We start from the raw sequence: 8,146 nt of genomic DNA on the forward strand, positions 1-8,146 counted from the left end.
GAGAAGTGTACAAATAGGCTTAGGAGAAGGTTCAGAAGCCTGACTTAAGTTTGCTCAAGCAAAGAATCTTCATCAAAGGCAATGTCTTGCCTCATAGATTGAGCTAGGAAGTGTTCCTTCTGCTTTTGTTTTCAGGAAGAGATTGCGAAGTATGGTATTATTTGATATAATTTCTTTCTTTTTTTTCTGCAAAGAGTATACTTTATTGATGGTACATGACAAGACAAGGTAGGGCTCCCTAAGCCCCTCCCCTTCTTCAGGGGGTCTGGGATGGAAACTGTGCAGAGGTTGGGAAACTCTCAATGTGTTGGTGGTTGGAGCTTGGGCAAGGACTGCCCAGCAGCTGAGAACCTCTCTTCTTCTCATGCTCTTGCTGGGACTGGTGGCCCAGGGACTCTTACTCCTTGGAGGCCATGTGGACCCTGAGGTCCACCACCCTGTTTCTGTAGCCAAATTCATTTTCCTAACTGGAAATGAGCTTGACAAATGATCGTTGAGGACAATGTCAGCCCCAGCATCGAAGGTAGAAGAGTGAGTGTCACTGTTGAAGTCACAGGAGAAAATCTGGTCCTCAGTGTAGCCCAGGATGTAGCCCATCCCTCTGCAATGCTGAAGTGGTCATGGATGATATTGGCTGGGGGGCCAATCAGTTGGCGGTGCAGGAGGCATTGCTGACAATCTTGAGGTGGTTGTCATACTTCTCATGGTTCATGCCCATCACAAACCTGGGGGCATCAGCAGAAGGGGCAGAAATGATGACCCTCTAGGCTCCACCCTTCAAGTGAGTCCCAGCCTCCTCCATGGTAGTGAAGACACCAGTGGACTCCACCACATACTCAACACCAACATCACCCCATTTGATGTTGGCAGGATCTCACTCCTGGAAGATGGTGATGGCCTTTCCATTGATGAAAGCTTCCCGTTCTCGGCCTTGACTGCCATGGAACTTGCCATGGAATCATACTGGAACATGAAGACCATGTAATGAAGGTCAACAAAGGGGTCGTTGATGGAGACAATGTTCACTTTGCCAGAGTTAAAAGCAGCCCTGGTGACCAGGCTCCTGATACGGCCAAATCCGTTCACTCCCACCTTCACCATCTTGTCTCAGGGACGCAGCTGGCACTGCAAGAAAGATACGTCTGTCGAACGGAGAGGAGCAGAGAGCTAATTTCTTTTTTAAATATTTGGTAGAATTCACCAGTGAAATCCTCTGAACCTGGTGTTTTGCATTTTGGAAGGTTTTAAATTATCAATTAAATTTCCTTAATAAATATAGGGCTATTAAAGTTATTTATATCTTCTTTTGTAAGTTTTTATACATTTGGCTTTCAAGAAACTGGTCCATATATTTAAGTTTTCAAATGTATGAACATAACAGATTGTTCATATTATTCCATTATTCCTTGAATTTCCATGGACTCAGTAATGATAACCCCACTTTCATTTCTGATATTAGCAATTTATGTCTTCTCTCTTTTTTTTTTCTTGATTAGGCTGGCTGGAGTCATAAGTTTTATTGATATTTTCAGATAACCAGCTTTTGGGTTCATTAATTTTCTCCATTATTTTCTCCTATACTTTTTATATTATTTCTTTTGCCTATTTTAGGCTAAATTTGCCCTTTTTTGTGTAGTTTCCTAAGGTAGGAGCTTAAATTATTGATGTTTGATTTTCTTTTTTTTTAAATGCATGCATTTAATACTATAAATTTCCCTAATTGGTGGGATGCAGCATTGTTTTTGCTGCATCCCACCAATTTTAATATTTGTATTTCTATTTTCATTTACTTCAATTTTGAAAAATTTCTTTTGAGACTTATTCTTTGATGAATGTGTTATTTAAAGTGTGTTGCTTAATTTCCAAATATTTGGGAATTTTCTGGTTATGTTTATGTTATTGATTTCTAATTTAATTCTATAGTGGTCTAAAATATATATTTTCTGTAATTTCTATTTTTTACAGTTGTTAAGGTCTATATTACCATAATATACATTCAGAATGCAATTTATCTTGGGGAATGCGCCACACAAGCTTGAAAAGAATGTGTATTCTGCTGTTGTTGAATGGAATATTCTATTAATGCCAATTAGGTAAAGTTAAAAATAGTGATGTTTAGGTTGTTAATATCCTAATTGTCTGCCTGCTTTATCTGTCATTTACTTACAGAGAGATATTGAAATTTCCAGTTGCAGTAGTGCATTTGTCTAGTTCTCCTTTTAGTTTCACCCAGTTCTGCCTCATGTAGTTTCACACACTCTTGCTAGTGTTGTTATGTCTTCAGGAGAATTGACCACATTATCATTATTTATGCCCTTCTTTATCCCTTCTTTGTTGTGAAGTCTATTTTGTCTGAAATGAATATAGCTACTTTAGCATTTCTCAAACATTAGGGTTAACATGGCATATATATTTTTAACACAAGTCTTTATGGTTAAATAGTGCTTCTTTTAGGTGACACATAGCTGGGTGTTGTTTTTTATCCACACTAACAGTCTCTGTCTTTTAAGTCTTAAAGTAATTATGTGTATTTGAATTTATATCTACTATGTTTGCAACTCTTTTCTATCCATTGCTTCTTTTTCTTGTTTGTTTTTTTAACCCCTCTTTCCCTACCTTCTATGGTTTTAATTAAGAATTTTATATGACTTCATTATATTTTCTTAGTATCAGTTAAACTTTTTGTTTTTAACTTAGTGGTTGCTCTAGAGCTTACAGTATCCATTTTAAATTAATCTACATCAAACTTCAAATGACCTATTCCACTTTATTATCTAGTGCAGGTATCATAATTAATTATTTCCAATTCCTTCCTCCTGTCTCTTCTAACATTGTTATAATTTATTTCATTTATTCATATGTAATAGTCACCCAATATATTTTTACTATTACTGTAAAAACTATTTACTATTGCATTGTAAAAACAAGCAGTTTTTTTTTGATCAATTAATAAAAGATTTTATTTTACCTTCATTTTTTTTTCCTTCTCCAATGGTCTTTCTTTCTTCATGTAGATCATAATTTTTGATCTATATTATTTTTCTTCTTCCTAAAGAATTTCTTTTAGGACTTCCCTGGTGGTGCAGTGGTTACGACTCTGCCTGCCAATGCAGGGGACATGAGTTCGAGCCTGGTCTGGGAAGATTCCACATGTCACAGAGCAACTAAGCCTGTGAGACACAACTACTGAAGCCTACGCTCTACAACAAGGGAAGCCACCATGATGAGAAGCCCACACACTGGAATGTAGAGTAGCCCCTGCTCGCCGCAACTAGAGAAAGCCCAAATGCAGCAACAAAGACCCAACACAGACAAACATAAATTAACTAATTAAATAAAAATTAAAAAAAATTATTTTAATATTTCCTGCAGAGAGGTCTGCTGAAAATTCCCTCAGTTTTTGTTTCACTGAGAAATTTTTTTTCTCCTTCCCTGTTGAGTGAATTTGTTGGATATAGAATACTCAATTTTTTTCCTTCTTTCAATAATTAAATATCACTTCTTGCTTGCATAGTTTCAGATGAGAAGTCCATTGTAATTCTTAGCTTTGTTTCTCTATATGGAGATGTTCTTTTCCTCTGGTTTCTTTCAAGATTTTTCTTTGTCATAATTTTCTAAAGAAGTGTGAATAGAATATACCTATCCATTCTTGCATGTTCTCTACTTTTTCCATTAGAGACCTTATGTTATTAATCATGGTTATTTAAAATTCTATCTGATAATTCCATTATCTGTGCCATATCTGAGTCTGGTTTTGATTATCAATCTGTCTCTTCAAATTGTATGTTTCTTATTTTTTGCCATGCCTTTAAGTCTTTTTGTTGTTGTTGTTGAAAGTTGGACATATTGTAATTGGGTAATAGGAGCTGAGGTAAATAAACTTTAATGTGAGAATTTATGTTAACTGTGCTAGAAGTTCAGCTGTGCTTAATGTTTGCTGTAGTTATGTGTCAGAGACCTCAAATTCCCTTAATGTCTTTGATTTTTGTCTCCCCTCTTTATTTGAGATTCCCTAAATTCACCTCAGGGAGAATGGCTTGCAGCTCTTTCAGCTGTAATCCACCCTGTTATACCAGAGTGCTGTTGGAATGGTGGTCAGACGTGGAGGAGAGGGAGCATTCTATAATCTTCCAATTAAGTCTCAGGCTTTTAAGGTCCTATGTCTCAGGGCTGTGACTTTCAGTCATAGTTTTCCCACTAGTTTAAGTTTTCTCTCCCTTACTATGTTCACAGGTGAAAAAAAAATGAAAGCAAAGCAGTTTGAATAACTTTGCCTAAAATCAAGAAGAGCCAGAATTTGAATAGAATCTGTTATTTTCCAGTTCTGCTCTCATAACTTCAATGCCCTACTGGTTTCCTGAAGCTCAAACCAGCAGAGTATCCCCAGCTCATATTAAAAGCATGTGTTTTGGTAAAGGTGTATGTATACTCAAGGAACATCTGAAAGGAATGCTCTGATGCTTTTCCCTTTTCAGCCCTTATCTTCCCCACTGATGTTAAGTGAAGTATATTGTCCTTTAAAGATCATTTTACAGGTTATGTACTCTGATATCCAGTATTCAGATGTAAACACTAAACACTTGCCAGCTGTATGGATTTAAGCAATTTACCTCACATTTGTAACCTTAGTTTACTCAACTGTAAGATGAATAAAATTATGGCATGAAATTTAAAGTTTTCTGAGAGAAATAAATGAAATATGTAGGTGTTGGGCTTAGCACAATGGTGGCATAGAATAGGTGCTCAATAAGTATTAACTATCATCATATTGAGTAATCTTTAAACACCATAGATTTACACATTGTCTCTTAAGAGAGCTGGATATGTAGAATAAAGGAGAAATAAAAGTTTCTTCAAGGAGGCATTTGGGAATCTGTGAGGAGATATTTCGATTGTTATAATGACTAGGGATTTCTCCTCGTGTTTAGCATTTTGGGGCCACCTTTTTTCCCCTACACTATTTTTGTCAGAGTTTAAGGGCAACGCCAAACTGCTTCATGAAAACTGCCTCCTGGAAGCCCATGTCACCATTACTTGATCACGCATGTCCAAACCTGTCTCAGTACCAGTATATGTTCAGACTGCCAGGCCCTTTGGTTACATGTATGTTTCAATCAGTTTTAACTGTAATTATCTAGGACATTACAAGACAAAATATTTGTATGTATAAGGAACAGCATATGCTAACTAACCTGGTTTGCAAGGTACGCCATGCACATTGTATTGCTTCCCTGATTTTCCCACTCTACACATGGCATGTTGACTGTGTATATCAGTTGGTTCCACAAAATTCAAAGACCTCTTTTTAATAATATCTGTCAGTCTTCTAATATAAGACTTTAAAAATAAAATTTTAGATGATAGGTAGATATATAGATAGATAGGTAGATAGATAGGTAGATAGACAGATACAGGCACTGAAACCAAAAACCATGGAATGAGAAACTTGGACAAATTTCTCCCCACCCCATCTATTTATGTTCTAATCTTCAGTGGGTAGGTTTACAAACAAGACTGGTCAGCCCCTATTGATGTACCTTATTTCTTTTCTCTTCTCCCACTCAAACTCATCATTTTACTTGTCTCATCAACGGGAAGACGTTATTTCAGCTGGAATTCCCCACCTCAGTCAAGAGTACCATTAATCTGAGCACTTCTCTCCTTTCTCTTGGACATTGCTGGACCCACAGAATATCTCTGCCTGTAGTAGTCACCCCTACTGTGTACCCAGTCTTCAAGGTGTCAAAGTTTTACAGTATTCTGTGGGGGAAAGATAAGGAGAATGCTTTCCTGCACATTTTTTCAAAGAGGAGCAAAGTGTTGTGTTTATTTCGCAATGTCTTGTGTTTACTAAACAAGACTTTTAAATTTTACTTATAATCTTCTTTCTAGGATTCAAACAATCACCCAGGCATAAGCAACAGGCATAACTGTTCTCAGCTTTGTTAGTTCTACCCATCTGAGATTTGGTTGCTGGATCAGGCTTGTGTTGGTATAGTTACTCTCCCAAGGATATATTTTTCCTCATGCATAAATTACTAATGAAAATACCCCACCATATCTAGTCATGAGCATGAGCATGAATGAGACACAAGGTGAGAACTCCCAGAAATACATGAGAAGAGATTCTGGGGAAGCTGGGAGTTGTTCTGAATTAAAGTCATGTGTCAGTTGCCAACAAAACGTGTACATTTTGGGAGACCAAAGTAAGATGATAGTAGGAAGATGTAGATATATTTCTAGATATAACTACATAACCACACTGAGTATTAATCCTGACCCAATCATCTCATTAGGGTACTAGTGAACTCTTCTGTCTCAGGTGCCTATCAATGTCTATTATAGTTTTGGTTCCAGTCCTTTAACTTTTTTAATCCTATGGTTCTTCAACTTTCTCTCTTCCTCTCTTTACTTGTTATTCCCCTCCTCCTTATCCCTTTCCCTCTTTCTTTCACATTTGTTAAATATTTAGAAGTGTGTTTCAGGCTCAGTGTTAAATTTTGTCCTCTCACTACAGTACTATGGAATGGTGGTCTGCCAGTCCATGAACAGCCAGTTTCTGGTGGACAGTGAGAAAAGCACAGAAATTGAGAGTAACCAGTTAGAAATGAAGACAGGAATAAAGACACAGACCTACTAGAGAATGGACTTGAGGATATGGGGAGGGGGAAGGGTAAGCTGTGACAAAGTGAGAGAGAGGCATGGACATATATACACTACCAAACGTAAGGTAGATAGCTGGTGGGAAGCAGCCGCATAGCACAGGGAGATCAGCTCGGTGCTTTGTGACCACCTAGAGGGGTGGGATATGGAGGGTGGGAGGGAGGGAGATGCAAGAGGGAGGAGATATGGGAACATATGTATATATATAACTGATTCACTTTGTTATAAAGCAGAAACCAACACACCATTGTAAAGCAATTATACTCCAATAAAGATGTAAAAAAAAAAAAGCAATGTTTACAGCCATTGAACATTACTGCAACATTGAATTTTAGGTCTAATGAATCTAGTAATAAAAAGTGGGGCTCAGGATTTTCTATGTATTTTTTTCTTAATTCCATTTTCCTGGTAATATAGTTCCCGCCCTTTTAATTCAGCATAGGATCAATCTGTGACAGATTTGGAATTAAAAATTCCAGATTAAAAAAATCTGGTTCTTCACTGCAGATTGTTTGAGTAGACCTGCTCCAACGTGTTGCAATATTCCTTTAGCAGAAATGAATGTGTTACAAGTGTATTGGCTGGTTTCCAGAATCCATGAGCTGGGTGAAGTTTTAAGCTAAGTCTAAGGAGCTAAAGGAAAACTGAGTGGCCAGAAACACCACCAAATTCAGGCCTCAGAACAAGCTGGTGAGAATGACACTAACATTGTCACTTCCACCACTGTCACAATGTAACATGACACTGGACAGCAGGGGGTTGCTGCCACTGCTGCCACTGAACAAAGATGCTGCTGCCACCTCCACTGCCCCTGGAATGGTGTAGTCTCTGACCCTGACTCTTTGCATCACTCACTGTAGATTCAAACTACTGGGATAGAATATCTGCTTGCCAAGCCAAGATTCTTCATCAGATGGCTTCTTAAAATACCTATATTGTCTATGAATGCCATCTGCAACTGATGGCTGTCCTATTTGTGGTGGTTCACCTTTTCCCAGGAGCCAGACTTTGGTTATAGGCGATGGGCTAGCAGATGGTCCCTCGGTAGTCACTGAAGATACTGAAGAGATTCAAACCAGGAATTGAGAAGCAATGTCATGGTAACATTCCTAAAACATATGCCACCTATTGCTTTGTAAATAAAACCACTTGTGCATAATTGCCTGTAACTCAGGAGTATCTGTTCCCCTAACGGCAATGTTTAATTAAGGGCATAAAGCCTTAAAATTCTCAGAAATACAAACTCAGGATCAATATTGCTCCTTATTTAATCTTCATCCCCAGGAAGAAAGAGGAGGTACCTAATCTTTAAACCAGTGTTCTCTAGAAGTCATAAGAAGAAAAATATCAAAACTACATGGAAACTGATGACTTATACATAAGATTCTGGACATTATCCACATGTAAAGCTGGCATAGTCTCTCCTTAATACCTTGTTTTCCTTTGCAAAATAAATATTAATACAGAAATTTCATGCTTTTTC

General features: G+C 37.5%; 1 pseudogene across 1 annotated transcript; it reads right to left on the reverse strand.

The window, feature by feature from the left end:
* Positions 1 to 646: 646 nt before the first annotated feature.
* On the reverse strand, positions 647 to 7,511 carry LOC309835269 (glyceraldehyde-3-phosphate dehydrogenase-like; annotated as a pseudogene). The gene is made up of 2 exons: positions 7,371 to 7,511; positions 647 to 1,125 (listed from the first exon to the last, which is right to left on the reverse strand). The product of its transcript is annotated as a glyceraldehyde-3-phosphate dehydrogenase-like (transcript).
* Positions 7,512 to 8,146: the final 635 nt, after the last annotated feature.

The sequence above is a fragment of the Grampus griseus genome (genome assembly GCF_964374135.1).
Source record: "Grampus griseus genome assembly, chromosome: 17".
NCBI classification, from domain to species: Eukaryota; Metazoa; Chordata; class Mammalia; order Artiodactyla; family Delphinidae; genus Grampus; species Grampus griseus.